This window comes from Schistocerca cancellata, chromosome 1 (genome assembly GCF_023864275.1).
Source record: "Schistocerca cancellata isolate TAMUIC-IGC-003103 chromosome 1, iqSchCanc2.1, whole genome shotgun sequence".
NCBI classification, from domain to species: domain Eukaryota; kingdom Metazoa; phylum Arthropoda; class Insecta; order Orthoptera; family Acrididae; genus Schistocerca; species Schistocerca cancellata.
In genome coordinates, this window is record NC_064626.1 from 1177167217 (window position 1) to 1177186536 (window position 19320).

Sequence of the window (19320 nt, forward strand, 5' to 3'; positions counted from 1 at the left end):
CAAACACGACCCCCAGCCTCCCGTTCTGCCCCACAACACAGCCTCTCTGCTGGCAAATGGGAGCGCGCTTCAGACCACAGTGGGCCGGCCAAAGCCTTTTTTTTTCCCTCCCCGTCTGTTATGTCAAATACTTCCCGATATGAGCCGTTGCGGCGTAGAGTACTGACGTCGCAACTTTTCATTAACGTGTGCGCATATGTGTGTGTGTGTGTGTGTGAGTGGACAGTGAGTCGTTTCATAAAAACGACCTCATTAGAGACTGAGTTACCGCGGCCAATTTTACTGTCCGTGTACTTTGTCTTTCCTCCTTCCACAGAGTAAAGGGAAAAAATGAAGATATAAACCACTACAGTAGAATCAGCGAAACAAGACCCACCTGAAAGATGCCAACTCTCAACTGACAGATGTAAAGGTCTGCAGGTGGAAGGAATTGTCGTCTATAGAGTACGACAACACTGAGGCGCTCTAGTAATACACCGTAGTCTTTTCTCAAAAATCTGACTTACCGCACTAATATGCCTGTTATACACGCAATCCGGTCACTACAGGCAAGTCTTGCTAAACCTGATCGCCTTGCGACGATCCAACTCAGCGATGTCTGTATGAAGACAGACTAAGAACTACATCTGGACTATTCGAAGCCTGTAGGTGAACTCTCTATCTCTGTCATGTAAATCATATGGGAATCATTAATAACGAACAAATAAATAGCACCATCTCGAGTTTATTGCATTATCGGCAGCCACGATAGTATTACGGGGACGCCACTCTTTACAGTGCATATAAATGATCTGAAGAATAATGTCAAAAGTTTTTCAGCCTGTTCTCGAATTATACTGCTACAGGAAACGGGGAGGGACGTCATGAAACAAAAAACAAACTGTATCTAAAGTGTGGAAGACATGGAGAGAATCGACTAGTTTTGGAGCTACAGGCAGTTGAAAATTAATATAAGAAGTCTGAAGTACCACATATAATGAGGCAGAAAGATCCATACTCATGGATTTCATGGGTTCTGATAAACCTATAGATGGAGGAGATGTGGAAAATAAGTTTTATAATTTTTTATAATTTTTTACTAAATTCTGAGTCGAATTTAAGCTGTTGTTGTCCCAAAATAGCCTACAGTTAAAATTATGTGTTACTCTTATTATATCGCTGTTGTTGTTGCTCTTGTTTCTGTGCTCTTCAGTCCAAAGAATAGTTTGCTGCAGCTGTATAAACCACCTCTGAATAAGTACTACAACCGTCATCTATTTGTATTTTGTTCCTGTAATTAAAACTTGGTCTGGGTCTACAATTTTTCCCCCGCACCTCGCACTCCCTTCCACTGTCAAACTGACGTTACCTTGATGTCTCAGAATGTGTCCTACCATTCGATCCCTTTTTTTAGTAAAGTCGTACCGAAAAATTTTCTTCTTTCCCCAGTTTGATTCAGTACCGTATCGTCAGGTATTTGAACTACCCTTCCAATCATGAGCACTTTTTTCAGAGCCTCATTTCAAAAGCTTCTGTTCTTTTCTTGTCTGAACTGCTTATTATCCAAGTGTGACTTCCATAGAAGTCTCCTTAGCACCTTAATTTGCATCAGATATTAATAAATGTTTCTTTGTTAGAAAATCTTTTCTTACTGCTGCCAGTTATCATTTTATATCCTCGCTATTTCACCCATCATCAATTTTATTGCCCAAATAGCAAAACTCATCTACTACTTTTAGTGGCTCGTTACCTAATCTAAAAGTCTTTCAACGTCGCTTGATTTAATTCGAGTACATTCCACTACCCTGTCTGCCCCCGATAGCTGAGTGGTCAGCGCGACAGAATGTCAATTTTAAGGGTCCAGCTTCGATTCCCGGCTGGGTCGGAGATTTTCTCCGCTCAGGGGCTTGGTGTTGTGTTTTCCTGCTCATCATTATTTCATCCCCATCGAAGCCCAAGTCGCCGAAGTGGCGTCAGATCGAAAGACTTGCACCAGGTGAACGATGTACCCGACGGGAAGCCCTAGTCACAGGACATTTACATTTACATTTTATTCCATTGCCCTTATTAATTTTGTTGAAGTTATTCATAAAATCTTCCTTCAAGACACTATCCATTCTGTTCAACTGGCCATCCAAGACGTTTGCAGTTTCCCACAAAATTGCAAAGTCTTCGACAAACCTCATAGTTTCTATTTCTTCTCGTGAACTTCAATTTCCCTTCAATAATTCTCCTTGATTTTCTTTACTCCTGGCACAATTTACGGACTGAATAGCATTGGCGATAGCATACAGACCTGCCTCATTGCGTTCTCAGCCGCTGCCTTCATAGTATATCATACTCGCATCTAAAATGCACGACAGAATTCAAGCATCATTTTCTCTAAAGCCCATAATTGACTCCCATTGCTACGCACAACTTTGTAATTTGGGCCAGAGGTGCCTACAACGTTCCTGTGTATTACATTAGATGTATTCACAACCGCGAATATGGACAACCACGTCCTGTGTATTACATTAGACGTATTCACAATTGCGAATATGGACAACCATCAGCTGCAGAATGGAATGACGACCAGGACCAGGACTCGAACCCAGATTTCCCGCTTATCGCAAGCGGTCGCCTTACCATTTGGCTATCCGTGAAGGACTCACAGCCACACTCAAACCTCCATATGTCGTCAGCCATGCGTCTACTACTGTACTCTTACATCCATTATGTACATTCCCTTTCATGTCCAAAGGAACTTTACATCGTAATCAGAATAACACAGTCACTGCAATATCGTATTCCTGTGTACTGGAGCAAAAGTGTGGCGCCCTGCGAAGTCACCCTCGGGGACTGCGATGCTTCAAACAGCAAGATGTCGACAAGTGCGGAAAAGAGGCCACGGCTCAGAAGTTCATGTGAGCTATGAAGTGGTTAATGATGTCACGCTGGTAACGAATTTCACCACATTTCTGTCAAACGCTACTGTCTACGTGTCCTACGATGGAAACGTCGTCACAGACCCTCTTACCCACATTTCACCCCTTCTTTTGATATCTCTATGATGGGGGTCAGAAACGCGACATCCATCACTAAAATCACGAGGTTTTCTTACAGGTGGCCGAGGAAAACATTTAAGACAAAATACCGCTCAGAATCGACACGATAAGGATTAGGGGCGGGGGGAGGGGGGGCATAAAAGGCGTTAATGAAACCATCCGCTTCCTTGGGGCGTTCATTTAGACACTTACCGCGGTCGAAAACGACAGCTTGCTGTCCGATGAGCGACAGGAAGCTGTCCTTGGCAGTCCTTGACACCCATGGACGCTTCAACCCTTGTCTAAGGATATTGTGGGGCTGCACGTTCATTGAAAATCATCGCACCACTTCGGATTGCAGCGCGACTGCAGTTTCTTCCCTCGTGTGCAAATCGGAACTACTAGCGACAGTTAAAATCACGTTTCTTGTAGTGGCCTTTTTCGCAGCAGCTGTATATAAATTGCAGTAGTTTCGAGGAAAACGCCTCTACGAAATTTGAATGTGATCCGCAACAGCAAAGGATATTTATGCTTTTACAGCCATTCTGTTTCCCGCCCTCCTGTGGCGTGATCACGTGGAAGTACAATATTAACGTGTGTGTGAATAAAACGGCAAAGGGTTCCTCTAAAACCTCCCAACTCGGCAACAACTACAGTGCCAGCCATGCAACTTCGTTGAGCACGTTACAAATCTACCTGTCAGGGACTTCGACCCCCTTTCAGTCTATATGGAGACGGTATCTGTTGTTTCGGACATGTCCGAAAGAATACATACCATCTCCATATATAGTTACGGTTAACCGGTCATTTACCTTCTTCTGTGGGGATGCACACGCATTGCAAGAACTCTTATGGGACTCGGTAAGATTGTCTGCCGCGAGTAATGAGTGTAGTGAGCAGGGGAACTACAAATGCAGTGTGTGGACATTAAGTTGAGAATGTGGGTCTCACGGGGAGCGTGCAAGGGATAAATCCCTGCAGTCGTACTATCCTCTATGCCTCGCTGGCTCAGATGGATAGAGCGTCTGCCATGTAAGCAGAAGATCCCGGGTTCGAGTCCCGGTCGGGGCACACATTTTCAACTGTCGCCGTTGATGTATATCAACGCCTGTCGACAGCTTAGGGTATTGATTTAATTATCATTCCATTTCTGTCTGGCGGCTGTTCTACCGCCTGAAGGTAGGCAAACTGCACCAAAGTTCTATCGAAGGGGTCGCCTAACCAATTGCAGTATATTTCTAGCGTCATCATCTAAAGCCGGCTCTTGAAACTTTGTAAACAGGTTTTATCGGGATAGTTTACGTCTATCTTCAACAGTCTGTCAGTTCAATTTCTTCAGCACCTCTGTGACATTCTCCCACGGGTGAGACGAACCTGAGACCATTTATGCTGCACTTCTCTGTATACGATCAATACCCTCTGTTAGCCCTATTCGGTACGCGTTTCACACAGCTGAGCAATATTCTAAGATAACTTACATCTGAGGATTGTAAACAATCTCTTTTGTATACTGATTGTATTTTCCCAGTATTCTGCCAATAAACCGAGGTCTGCCAAACCCTATGTAGTGGTTCCATTTCATATTCCTACTAAGTGTTACAGCCCAGGTATTTGCAAGATTTGACCAATTCCAACTGTAGCTCATTCATATTATAGTCGTAGGATTTTTCTCTTTTTTTTTGTTTTGTTTCCTGAACGATTAAGGGGGGCAGGACGTCAAACGGGCCGACTTGTAGCAGGAGAGACATCAAAGGACGTTTTAATTTCCAGTGGTTATACTTTTACAAATAAATTCATAAAACTTTGTCAGCATCACCAGGAATGATTCAGGAGTAACACTCATTGCAGTGGAAGTTCGAAAACATAAAAAAATAATTTTTTTTTGTATGCAAAATTTCATCATTTTTTCACTTATTAATGGCTGCATTTGTTGCTATAGGTGCACTTTTCTTCTAAGTTAGAGAGATTCTTCGATGAATTTTCACAGCATACATACCATACTCACAGGTGTATGGAACTCTAAAATTTATTTAATTTATGAAAAAAACGAATGAACTGTTGCGTTATAAACTTCATGTTTAGAAAAAACACAAATTTTATAGTTAATTATCTCAATTTTTACCACAGTTTTTAATAGATTTGGAAAATTCTAGAGTTTCATACACCTTTAGGTATGGTTTGTACGCTGTGCAAAATTAATCGAAGAATCTCTCTTAGTTATGACGAAATGTGTACCTATAGCAACAAATGCTGCTATTGGTAAGTGAAAAAAATATTGAAATTTCACACGTAAAAAAAATTACTTTGTTACGTCTTAGAACTTCTACTGCTATGATTGTAAATTCTGAATCCTTCCTGGTCATGCTGGCAAAGTTTTATGAATTTATTTGTACACGTATAGACAGCGGAAATTGAAATGTCTTGTCTCCTGCTACAGGTCGGTCCGTTTGACGTCCTCCCCCCCTCAAGGCATGTTGCCAGTCTTCGCACGCACATTAAGTAATATCACTTTATTTAATATCCTTTAATATCCTTTCCGAAGGTGCAGTTGTAATGAGCAGGAGAGTGCCTGACACTCACCACAGATTGCTCTAGCGCTGCACTCCAGGGCAGAGGGCCGCGCAGCTCTCCGTGACAAAGGGTAGTAGCCCGGACGGGGCGTACGGGACGGCAGGACGGAGGCGAAAGGTCGCCCCCGGGGGCCGCGGCGCCGCCCCCTGTGATTTCCTTGCGACAGCGGGCGCTCCATTTGGGAAAAGCCGAGACCGGCCGCCCCACTTTGCCGGTCCATTACTGGGATCGAGGCGCCGGCGGCAGCTGCTGGTACTCAGTGCGCCAACACAGGGCCTTCCGGTCACTCGGGAGCCCCGGCCGGACGTCTGCAATATTGAGGGCGGCTCTTCTGCCGTCTAATAGCGGCGAGACGCCGCCCGCCGACCGGTGACCGCGAACGGCAATAACCGCGAAACACGGGCGCCGTAAAAGGCGGCGCGTAAAAAACTCCGGCACGACCTGCTGACGCTCTCAATATTTCAGCGGCCGGCGGGAACCGCATATCGAATGGGCCATCTGGCACTCTGCGCTCGGGAGGGACAGCCTTACCGCCTGCAGGCGGCAGGGAAGTGTCCGCCTCTGTCCGCGCCGCACTGATTACAACCGGGTCTTCGCAGCAAACGTGCTCCGCCTGCGGAAGGTGAATGCCGGCGTGCGAGTGGCGGGTTACGTACCCTCTCCACCGTCACGGGGAACTGACTGGGGAGTAGAGACCAGAAACGCGGTCCATATACTCGGTTCACACTCACCAGCAAGTCCTGTCATCTTCGAACTTGCCGTCTCTGCGTGTCCGTATATTCGAATCACGAGCCTCCATCGCAGCCCACCCGTCACCTGAGACCGTTGTCTGGCAGAAATGGACTCGATTCGCTGATAAAGTCGGAAGTTCCATGCGGCTTATCGCGGATGATGATGTGGTATACAGAGAAGTTGCAGCATTAGAAAATTGCAGCGAAATGCAGGAAGATCAGCAGCGGATAGGCACTTGGTGCTTCTGCAGACATATGCAGAAGCAGCATGGCCTTTACATATGTCTGTTTCCGTCTGTATATGTGCGGATGGATATGTGTGTGTGTGCGAGTGTATACCTGTCCCTTTTTCCCCCTACGGTAAGTCTTTCCGCTCCCGGGATTGGAATGACTCTTTACCCTCTCCCTTAAAACCCACATCCTTTCGTCTTTCCCTCTCCTTCCCTTTTTCCTGATGAAGCAATCGTGGGTTGCAAAATCTTGAATTTTGTGTGTGTGTTTGTGTTTTTTAGTGTCTCTATCAATATACCAATGCTTTCGTTTGGTAATTTACATCATCTTAGTTTTCAGATATATTTTTCCCACGTGGAATGTTTCCCCCCCCCCCCCCCCTCTCTCTCTCTCTCTCTCTCTCTCTCTCTCTCTCTCTCTATATATATATATATATATATATATATATATATATATATATATATATATATATATATATAGGGTGTACAAAAAGGTACGGCCATACTTTCAGGTAACATTCCTCACTCACAAAGAAAGAAAATATGTTATGTGGACATGTCTCCGGAAACGCTTACTTTCCATGTTAGAACTCATTTTATTACTTCTTTTCAAATCACATTAATCATTGAATGGAAACACACAGCAACAGAACGTACCAGCGTGACTTCAAACACTTTGTTACAGGAAATGTTCAAAATGTCGTCCGTTAGCGAGGATACATGCATCCACCCTCCGTCGCATCGAATCCCTGATGCGCTGATGCAGCCCTGGAAAATGGCGTATTGTATCACAGCCGTCCACAATACGAGCACGAAGAGTCTCTACATTTGGTACCGGGGTTGCGTAGACAAGAGCTCTCAAATGCCCCCATAAATGAAAGACAAGAGGGTTGAGGTCAGGAGAGAGTGGAGGCCATGGAATTGGTCCGCCTCTACCAATCCATCGGTCACCGAATCTGTTGTTGAGAAGCGTACGAACACTTCGACTGAAATGTGCAGGAGCTCCATCGTGCATGAGCCACATGTTGTGTCGTACTTGTAAAGGGACATGTTCTAGCAGCACAGGTAGAGTATCCCGTATGAAATCATGGCGGTGAATCGAGGAAGTAGAGTACATACTGACGAAGCTAAAATGAGCTCTAACATGGAAATTAAGTGTTTCCGGACACATGTCCACATAACATCTTTACTTTATTTGTGTGTGAGGAATGTTTCCTGAAACTTTGGCCCTACCTTTTTGTAACACCCTGTATATATATATATATATATATATATATATATATATATATATATATATATATATATATATATATATATATATATATATATATATATGTGTGTGTGTGTGTGTGTGTGTGTAGGGTGTATGTATATATATTGTGGAATCTGCAGTGATAAAATTCAGGGGATTAATACGATTGCCGCAACATAATTGGTGTTATTCTTTCTGGGACGCAGTTTCGTTCGCCATCCACCTAAAACCATCAATGACTGGCTATAGTCCAGTCTCCTCTACCCAGCTTCCACTCCTTCTCAATTTGGGCCGACGCTCTCTCTCGTTGCGTATGTGCATGCCGGTATTCATCATTTCCTGCCAAGTAACAGGAGCAGACACCTCGTTGTGTAGAGAGGTATGATATACGTCAGCGCGCTGCGCAGCCGGTGAACGATGCGCGGACGAACTCGCTGGCACAGGGTGGCGGGGGGCGAAGCTAACCCCAGGTAACGTACAGCTCTTCAGACGGGCCGTCACGCCGTCGCTGTTGGTCGTTTATCTGCGGTGGCGGCGGCTCAGGCACCCCTGCCTGCTGTGTGTTGCCTTATCCTGACGGACGACGCTCACAGTGCCTGGAGACTGTCTTGCACGACTGCAAGCGCCTGCCTAAGCCGCTACCTGCACAACTTCAAGTATGTAACGCCCCCCTCCACGTCTCCGAGGTCACTGAATAATCTCTGCGGAGAATGTGAAGGCGTGGCGATGGGTTGCCCTTATCGCCTGTCGTGGCGAGCCTTCAACTTAATAACTAACACACGGGACATACACTGCAAGGGCTATATGCATGTTGTGCTTCCGACACTACACCACGTGGCTATTGACGAAACGTCATCGGCAGACGTAATCAGCACTCTGACTTCTAATTCCTTTTCCACTATTTATCGATAGTTTCCCTTCTACCTTCACGCTGTTAAATTTTTTCGGAATTACCAAGCTATTAACAGAAATCAAATTTGGATTGCATGGCATCACATCGAAGCCAGGACCCTAAGCTCTTCGCCCTGTCAAAACAGTTTTCCTCTAAGACCATGCAAAACACGTACTTTTGTTCACAATTGGCTTCAAATACTTATCGTTTTATTAACTACATCCACAGTTGCCAGACCAGTTTATCCTTAGGGAACCTACAGAAATAAAAACGATCTTTGTGGCCCGGTACACCAAAATACACACATAAAAAAAAAGTTACATCACCTCGATTCCGAGAGTTCCGGAACCTGTACAGAAAACCGGAATAGAGATCAACATATACATCGTTTTCGCCCTTTTTATTGATCATGAAAACCATACATTGAATGACGCACCACCACACAGCGAGACCTAAAGAGGTGGTGGTCCAGATTGCTGTACACACCGGTACCTCTAATACCCAGTATTCGTCGTGGCATACTATCCACAAGTTCATCAAGGCACTGATGTTCCGGATTGTCCCACTCGGCGTAGATCCTTTAGAATGGTTGGTAGGTCAGGTAGTCCATAAACAGCCCTTTTAAATCCATCCCAGGCATATTCGATAGGTTTCATGTCTGGAGAACATACTGGCCACTCTAGTCGAGCGATGTCGTTATCCTGAAGCAAGTCATTCACAAGATGTTCACGATGGGGGCGTGAATTGCCGTCCATGAAGACGAGTGCCTCACCAATATGATACCGATGTGGTTGCACTATCGGTCGGAAGATGGTATTCACGTATCGTACAGCCGTTGCAGCGCCTTCCATGACCGCCACATAATGCCACCCCAAAAGAGCAGCGAACCTTCTCGTTGCTGCACTCGCTGGACAGTGCGTCTAAGGCGTTCAGCCTGACCGGGTTGCCTCCAGACACGTCTGGTTGAAGGCATATGCGACACTCATCGGTGAAGAGAACGTGATGCCAATCCTGAGAGGTCCATTCGGCATGTTGTTGGGCCCATCTGTAACGCGTTGCATGTTGTAATGGTTGCTAAGTTGCGCATCATGGCGCATCATGCAGCCTATTGCGTACAGTTTGAGTCGTGACACAACGTCCTGTGGCTGCACGAAAAGCATTATTCAACGTAGTTGTGTTGCTGTCAGTGTTCGCCGGAGCCATAATCCGTAAGTAGCTGTCATCCGCTGCAGTAGTAGTCCTTTGGTGGCCTGAGCGAGGCATGTCATCGACAGTTCCTGTCTCTCTGTATCTCATCCATGTCTGAACAACATCTCTTTGGTTCACTCCGAGACGCCTTGACATTTCCCATATTAAGAGGCCTTCCTGGCACAAAGTAACAACGTGGACGCAATCGAACCGCGGTATTGACCGTCTAGGCATGGTTGAGCTACAGACATCACGAACCGTGTACCTCGTTCCTGGTGGAATGACTGGAACTGGTTGGCTATCGGACCCCCTCAGTCGAATAGGCGCTGCTCAAGCATGATTGTTTACATCATTGGTCGGGTTTAGAGACATCTCTGAACAGTCAAAGGAACTGTGCCTGTGATACAATACCCACAGTCAATGTCTATCTGATACGATTAAGAGTTGACCAAACTTTGCGAGGGCAATCAAATCCTTTTGGTTTACTAAAGATGCATGGCATACTGTGGCAGTTTACTACTGTTCTGCTCTCCCATTCCTCTTTCCATCGGTCATTTATTTTGAAGTTGGTTTGGTGCAGAGCCTGTGCGGTCTTTAGTGGAGGATGCCTAGACCGGAGTCGGTTTCCTTGGATGTCGTGAGTATCTTCATGGATTTGTAATAGAGGGTTGGTCATGATTGTTTGAAATTCTCTAAACAGAGCGTGTTCACGGCGCAGGTTAGGAGGGGCTATGTTACTGAGATGTGCCGACTCCTTACACAGATGGGGTAAACTTCCTTCGGCCGCTTGCGACTGTGGCGCTGAGAGACAGACGGTCAAACACATCGTGCAGGAATGCCCACTAAGGGCATACGAGGGTGACCCACAAGATTTCCTAATGGCGACCCAAGAGGCAATCGACTATTTACTATCTAAGCTGGACGTCTGCTTGTGACTGGTCTTCTGTGAGTGTAACTTTACAATTGGCGGTGTCCTTATATACAAACTGTTATTTATCGCTCTGTTTATACATATGTGATTTTTTTTAAAAAAAATCGTGTTGTTTCTGTAATTTTTACTGTGATGTTATGAGCCATACGCTAAATAAATAAATAAATGTCTATCTTCAGGAGTTCTTGGCACCGGGGTGATGCAAAACTTTTTTTGATGTGTGTATAGACCTCATTGTAATGTCAGATGAGCATTGCACACATCATTTTCATCCAATAAGGTACACGACAGAGCGTTTCTGGGCATAAACATAACGTAAGAAATGGCGTCACATTTGAACAATACGTACGCATGAAAATTTTGCTACTTCTCTTGATAAAACACTCTATTATACAGCCACAAGCACAATGCTAATACACGATTGTTTTTCCTGTAGTCACAGGGTACTGAATCCACAAATGTTAAAGCAAAGAAAGCAACGTCATGCCAAGTGGAGCACTTTGAGATAAACGCAGTAGAATCCGCAAAATTCAACCCATCATTTTTCTGTCGAAGCGTAGACGAAACGTTACGATGTGGCCATTTGGAATGGATAAACTTCAAAAATTGCTGGAAAATCTAAATCTACGGGTTCTAAAATAAAACTTACGATGGTACTGCCAAACACATCCGTCCAAAGATTCACCGGAATTTCATTGGAGTTTTCATATCGCGGCCGATCGTTCCTTACTTTCTGAACAGCCCTCATTTTATACATTAGCTAACTTCCAGAAAATTGTTTGCGTGCACTATTATAAAAGTCTTCTTTTAACGTCATTTATATTTTGCTCCACTGATAACCGTAAGATTCTTTTGAAACCGATCATCGTGAAGTAAAAGTCTTATTCAGCGATCTTGGCTTCAAAACACGTTTTATTTCATCAGTTCAACATATTTCTCCCATTTCAGAACATCTACACCTACATGACTACTCTGCAATTCACATTTAAGTGCTTGGCAGAGGGTTCATCGAACCACAATCATACTGTCTCTCTACCATTCCACTCCCGAACAGCGCGCGGGAAAAACGAACACCTAAACCTTTCTGTTCCAGCTCTGATTTCTCTTATTTTATTCTGATGATCATTCCTACCTATGTAGGTTGGGCTCAACAAAATATTTTCGCATTCGGAAGAGAAAGTTGGTGACTGAAATTTCGTAAATAGATTTCGCCGCGACGAAAAACGTCTTTGCTTTAATGACTTCCATCCCAACTCGCGTATCATATCTGCCACACTCTCTAGGACGAACGAGTGTAGTGTAAGCTGTCTCTTTAGTGGACTTGTTGCATCTTCTAAGTGTCCTGCCAATGAAACGCAACCTTTGGCTCGCCTCCCCCACAATATTATCTATGTGGTCTTTCCAACTGAAGTTGTTCGTGATTTTAACACCCAGGTTTTTAGTTGAATTGATAGCCTTGAGAATTTTACTATTTATCGAGTAATCGAATTTCAACGGATTTGTTTTGGAACTCATGTGGATCACCTCACACGTTTCGTTATTTAGCGTCAACTGCCACCTGCCACACCATATAGCAATCTTTTCTAAATCGCTTTGCAACTGATACTGGTCTTCGGATGACCTTACTAGACAGTAAATTACAGCATCATCTGCGAACAACCTAAGAGAACTGCTCAGATTGTCACCCAGGTCATTTATATAGATCAGGAACAGCAGAGGTCCCAGGACGCTTCCCTGGGGAACACCTGATATCACTCCAGTTTTACTCGATGATTTGCCGTCTATTACTGCGAACTGCGACCTTCCTGACAGGAAATCACGAATCCAGTCGCACAACTGAGACGATACCCCATAGGCCCGCAGCTTGATTAGAAGTCGCTTGTGAGGAACTGTGTCAAAAGCTTTCCGGAAATCCAGAAATACGGAATCAACCTGAGATCCCCTGTCGATAGCGGCCAATACTTCGTGCGAATAAAGAGCTAGCTGCGTTGCACAAGAACGATGCTTTCTGAAACCATGCTGATTGTGTATCAATAGATCGTTCCCTTTGAGGTAATTCATAATGTTTGAATACAGTATATGCTCCAAAACCCTACTGCAAACCGACGTCAATGATATAGGTCTGTAGTTCGATGGATTACTCCCACTACCCTTCTTAAACACTGGTGCGACCTACGCAATTTTCCAATCTGTAGGTACAGATCTATCGGTGAGCGAGCGGTTGTATATGATTGCTAAGTAGGGAGCTATTTTATCAGCGTAATCTGAAAGGAACCTAATCGGTATACAATCTGGACCTGAAGACTTGCCCGTACAAGCGATTTGAGTTGTTTCGCAACCCGTAAGGTATCTACTTTTAAGAAACTCATGCTAGGAGCTGTTCGTGTTTCAAATTCTGGAATATTCCATTCGTAACCTATACATCTATCAGCTTTACTTGATTTAATTCAGCTCAGTATATCTTACCCATTAATCCTAGTACGTTCGTTCAGTAAACCAACACCTCTAGAGTCTCGACCTAATTCTTCTTCCTCGACTTCGAATGTACAGACCGCCTTCCTCTTTGGATTTTATGGGGCGGCAACAAGTAGAAAATTCGGGCCAGCCGAGAGCCCTGGAAGGCCTCAGCCAGAGTGGCGCCGCGCCGGCAGGGAACGGACGAGTGGCGGGCCCCCAAGTTGGGATCGCGGGCGGCAGCGGGCGGCGTGACGCGCGACGCGGGCCGTTATTAAACTTGCAGCGCCAACAACATAAGTTCGCTGCGATCTCGCCGGGCCCCGCGCCCCGCGCCCCGCGCCCCGCGCCACGCAGCCTGAATTACAAGCCGGAGGAGCGGGATTTGCATAATGCGAGGCAAGAAGCCGCGGCGCCCAGATGCCGCGCTCGGGCGCAAAACTCGCAGACACGGACTGCCTGGCAACTGGCGGGCCGGACGGGCAAAGAGCGGCTACGCCTTCTGGGGTCAAACCCAGATCCCGCAACACCGAAGTCCCTGGCACAACTCCCAAACAAGCTACGCCCTCCCGCTATCTTCCCACTCCTTGCGTACAACTACCTACCTGCGACTTAGCCATATGCAGCAAATTTTATAGCTTTCCACGTAGGTTTGAACAACATTTACACATATTTAATTACTTAATCTGTCAAAATTAGCGCCATGAGGCTCTCTCTTACGTCTAACCTGGCGTCATACACTACTGGCCATTAAAATTGCTACACCACGAAGATCATGTGCTACAGACGCTAAATTTAACCTACAGGAAGAAGATGATGTGATGTACAAATAATTACCTTTTCAGAGCATTGACACAAGGCTGACGCCGGTGGCGACACCTTCAACGTGATGACATGAGGAAACTATCCAACCGATTTCTCATACACAAACAGCAGTTCACCGGCGTTGCCTGGTGAAACGTTGTTGTGATGCCTCGTGTAAGGAGAAGAAATGCGTACCATCACGTTTCCGACTTTGATAAAGGTCGGATTGTAGCCTATCGCGATTGTGGTTTATCGTATCGCGACATTGCTGCTCCGGTTGGCCGAGATCCAATGACTGTTAGCAGAATATGGAATCGGTGGGTTCAGGAGGGTAATACGGAACGACGTGCTGGATCCCAACGGCCTCGTATCACTAGCAGTCGAGATGACAGGCACCTTATCTGCACGGCTGTAACGGATCGTGCAGCCACGTCTCGATCCCTGAGTCAACAGATGGGGACGTTTGCAAGACAACAACCATATGCACGAACAGTTCGACGACGTTTGCAGCAGCATGGACTATCAGCTCGGAGACCGTGGCTGCGCTTACCCTTGTCGCTGCTTCACAGACAGGAGCGCCTGCGATGGCGTACTTAACGACGAACCTGGGTGCACGAATGACAAAACGTCATTTTTTCGGATGAATCCAGGTTCTGTTTACAGCATCATGATGGTCGCATCCGTGTTTGGCGACATCGCGGTGAACGCACATTAGAAGCGTGTATTCGTCATCACCATACTGGCGTATCACCCGGAGTGATGGTATGGGGTGCCATTGTTTACACGTCTCGGTCACCTCTTGTTCGCACTGACGGCACTTTGAACAGTGGACGTTACATTTAAGATGTGTTACGACCCGCGGCTCCACACTTCATTCGATCCCTGCGAAACCTTACATTTCAGCAGGATAAAGCACGACCGCATGTTGTAGGTCCTGTACGGGCCTATCTGGATACAGAAAATGTTTGACTGCTGCCCTGGCCAGCACATTCTCGAGATCTCTTACCAATTGAAAACGTCTGGACAATGGTAGCCGAGCAACTGGCTCGTCACAATACGTCAGTCACTACTCGTGATGAACTGTGGTATCGTGTTGAAACTGCATGGGCAGCTGTACCTGTACACGCCATCCAAGCTCTATTTGACTCAATGCCCAGGCGTATCAAGGCCGTTATTACGGCCAGACGTGGTTGTTCTGGGTACCGATTTCTCAGGATCTATGCAACTAAATTGCGTGAAAATGTAATAACATGTTAGTTCTAGTAAAATTAATTTGTCCAATGAATACCCGTTTATCACCTGCATTTCTTCTTGGTGTAGCGATTTTAATGGCCAGTAGTGTAGATACACTATAAGTGTAACTGACTGGGACGGAAAGCGGTAGATGTAGATGTGATGTACATGAGCAGACAGCTCACAATTTCGGAAAAATTACACGATTCATTCAAGATGAACAGCTTCGCAAATTGAGAAAGTCAACAATGTGTCGGTCTGCGTGTGGCCCTTAATGCAAACTGTTATTCAGTTTGACAATCATTAACAAAAATGGTTGAAATGGCCCTGAGCACTATGAGACTTAACTGCTGAGGTCATCAGTCCCCTAGAACTTAGACCTACTTAAACCGAACTAACCTAAGGACATCACACACATCCATGCCCGAGGCAGGATTCGAACCTGCGACCGTAGCGGTCGTGCGGTTCCACACTGTACCGCCTGGAACCGCTCGGCCAAATGATTGACAGAGTACTTGGATGTCCTCTTGAGGGATATCGCGGCGGATTCTGTGCAACTGACGCGTTAAATCGTCAAAATCCCGAGCTTGTTGCAGCGTCCTTGCAGAAATGCCTCCAATGGGGGAGATCCGGAGACCTTCCTGGCCAAGGCAGCATATGAATATCACGAAGAGAAGCAGCAGAAACTATCGCCTTGTACAGGCGGACGTTATCCTGCTGAAATGTAAGCCCAGGATGGCTGGTCATCGAGGGTCAGTTAGAAGCGGGATTAAGCAATGAAGACAATTTTACTCCAGTCAATGAGATTCTAGGTCGAAAGCGTGGTTGGAGATGCCCCGGACAGCGGTGGATGCAGGAGTGATGGTCTGGGGTGCCATTCCTTTTCATAGCATGATGGCGTTGGTTGTAATCCGCGGCCACTTTACAGCACAGCTGTACGTAGACTATATTCTACGCCCAGTTTAGTAGCCTGTCATGGCAAGCCATCGTGAGCTTACATTTCAGTAAGAAATTGCTCGACCGCATACTGCGTGTCTTCGTAATTGCCAAACCGTGCGCCGGCCGAAGTGGCCGAGCAGTTCTAGGCGCTTCAGTCTGGTGTAAGTAGTTCTAAGTTCTAGGGGACTGATGATCTCAGATTTTAAGTCCCATAGTGCTGAGAGCCATTTGACCCAAACCGTGCCTTGGCCAGCAAGTCACCGGATCTCTCCCCAACTGAGAGTGTTTGGAGTATTATGGGCAGGGCCCTCCAACCACCTTGGGATTTTGATAATCTAACGGACCCATGGAACAGAATTTGGCAAGAAAACCTTTACCAGGCCATCCGAAAACTCTGTCAATCAGTGTCAAGCCGAATAACTGCTTTCTTAAGGGTCAGGGGTGGATCAGCACGTTACACACTCAATTTGTGAAGATCTTTCTCTTGAATACATCAGGCACCGTTTCTGAAATTTTAATCATTTGTTTGGTGGACATGAAAATTACTGGAGCACTCTTCCTACCGGCATGCTTACTTCGATATTATTCTGTATTAATTGAAAGCAAAACGAGACGCATTACTATTAAGAATACAACTGGAGGTCTACCGATACCCATTACATTCGCATAGTTCTTTCGTGATGCTTCCTTTTTTTCTCTTAGAGTGTATTTTACAAAAATGGTTCAAATGGCTCTGAGCACTATGGGACTTCACTTCTGAGGTCATCAGTCCCCTAGAACTTAGAACTACTTAAACCTAACTAACCTAAGGACATCACACACATCCATGCCCGAGGCAGGATTCGAACGTGCGACCGTAGCAGTCGCGCAGCTGCAGACTGTAGCTGTATTTTACACTGCGAATGTTTCAGTAAGTATTTTATGCTACATTTAGAAATTTGAGATTGGTACAGTAGAGATTATAAAGAACGAGCGAGTGCCGTTGTGGCCGAGCGGTTCTAGGTGCTTCAGTCCGGAATCGCGCTGCTGCTACGGTCACCGGTTCGAATCCAGCCTCGGGCATTGATGTGTGTGATGTCCTTAGGTTAGTTAGGTTTAAGTAGTTCTAACTATAGGGGACTGATTACCGCAGATGTTAAGTCCCATAGCGCTTAGAGCCATTTGAACCATTTGAAAAAAGAACGCACGCACGCACACACACACAGACACATACACACACAACAACACACACCCACCCACACACACACACACACACACACACACACACAGTTTATTTGCGAACACGAAAATTACAGCAACGTTTAGGAATTCAGGTAACACGGAGTTTTAGTTAGGAGTCTTAGCCGCAGTGGGCATGTGACAAATGGGTGGAGAAAGGGGAAATGGTAACGTGATAGCAACACAGTTAAAGAATACAAGAGATAAGATGGTGGCGTGACTCATAGAGAAAGGAAAAAAGAAAGGAGCATACCTCGGGAGAACATAGGAGCATTGGCGTTGCTAGTTGACAGAGGGCAATTTGGTCTTATACTACAATTTCTGAGGAAAACGTTATGAGGGTGAAAAAAGAAAGTGCTACGATTTTTCTTTAAAAGTAACGAGGCACTGAATTGTGCAGGCCAGCAACCACCCTAACTCGGTAACTCGGTTGGGGGGGGGGGGGGGGGGGGGGTACGAAGCATTGATACGATCATATCGACGCAAGTAATTTTACTGTATAAGGCTGTTTTTTTTAAGCTGAAACAAACACTGTACTTCATAGTCCATTAGTTAATTTCGTTTCTTTGGGAATTATCAATCACCACACAAAATTTTCTTTACGTATTTCCGTTTGTCAGTATTTTAAGACCCGCACTGTAGGCTAGAAAAAAATTAACATGTAATGGAGTTTCACAGGCTCATCAAATCACATAATATCGATAAAGCTAAATGTAAGGTTATCTATATGAGACGAAAAAGTGGAAACATATATAGTGTTACCAGACGTATCTACTGGTGAACAGCACATTTATGCTTTAATTTAAAAAAAAAAATAAACGATTCGTCGTGCTGTTGTCTTCTGGAAACAGCTCTGTCCACAACTACGGTACTTTTACGCGCTAATTTATCGTAAATGCTTAACATGGAATCAAATAAACGTGACACGTGATGTTTATCGATGTGTAGTCCATTTCGCATGCAAATACACGGAGATAGAGAGAACGCAAAAGAGACGAGGGAAAAAGAAAGAACGAAATGAGGGGGTAGGTTAGCGACTGCTGCACAATGTAATGTTCAAAATAAATCACTCTGAACTAGTATGACAAAATGCACGACGAAATGCAGCCGTATGTTCCTAGTGTCGGAAAATAATGTTGTCTGCGCTTGGCAAAGTGCTCTTTAATTGTGGATTTTTTTTGCGCGTGCTAGTAGCTGTAATTAATTGTCAGGTTTGAATTCGAGCAGGATGGAGAAAAAACGTGCCAGAAGTCAGATATTAAACATCGTGTTGTCAGCAGCAGCTGGAATCAGCTCGGGGGAAAAATGCGACACACCAGGGAGAGAAGGGTGTTTGGTGGCTGTATTACGCAGAGCTCGCACGCATTAGACTTGTCAGTTCTAATTTAGGCTCTCTGAAGTCTGCGGAAGGGATTCTTTTATTTCCTTGAGTGACGAAAGGAAAAAAAAAAAACAGTACAAAAGCAGTAAATAAATGTCGCTATAACCTGAAGTGGACCATACACTGGCGATAAAAAGTACATTTAGTTTGAAACGTTCACTATTGCATACCAATGCCCATAAAGTTTATAACGCACCTGTAAAGGAAGGAAGTTAATACACACGTTATTGCAGTTCCATATTTACTAAGCAACCAAGTTCTAAAGTCTGGGTGATTTTAAAAAAACTTCGAATACGAATCTGACAACTACATTTTTAATTTAAAATTAACGTCAAATTTGTTGTGAGAATTCAACATGTTTGCAGCCACCTGTAAGCTTTAAACTACACAGAGACAAATTACAGAGAATGAGAATTTATCTGCTACTTTGCTGAAACCAGATTGAAAATGTGAGAGTCGGAGGACGTGAAAGGGAGGCATTAATTGAGATT

At 45.1% G+C, this 19320-nt stretch overlaps 1 protein-coding gene and 1 non-coding gene across 2 annotated transcripts in view; one reads left to right on the forward strand and one right to left on the reverse strand.

Annotated features, from left to right (window-relative positions):
* The window catches only part of LOC126094195 (RNA-binding protein Musashi homolog Rbp6), a 1305639-nt gene that overhangs the window by 864913 nt on the left and 421406 nt on the right, over positions 1 to 19320 (reverse strand). The window lies entirely within an intron of this gene.
* Positions 4003 to 4076, forward strand: Trnat-ugu (transfer RNA threonine (anticodon UGU)). Its single transcript has one exon. It is a non-coding gene; the product is annotated as a tRNA-Thr (tRNA).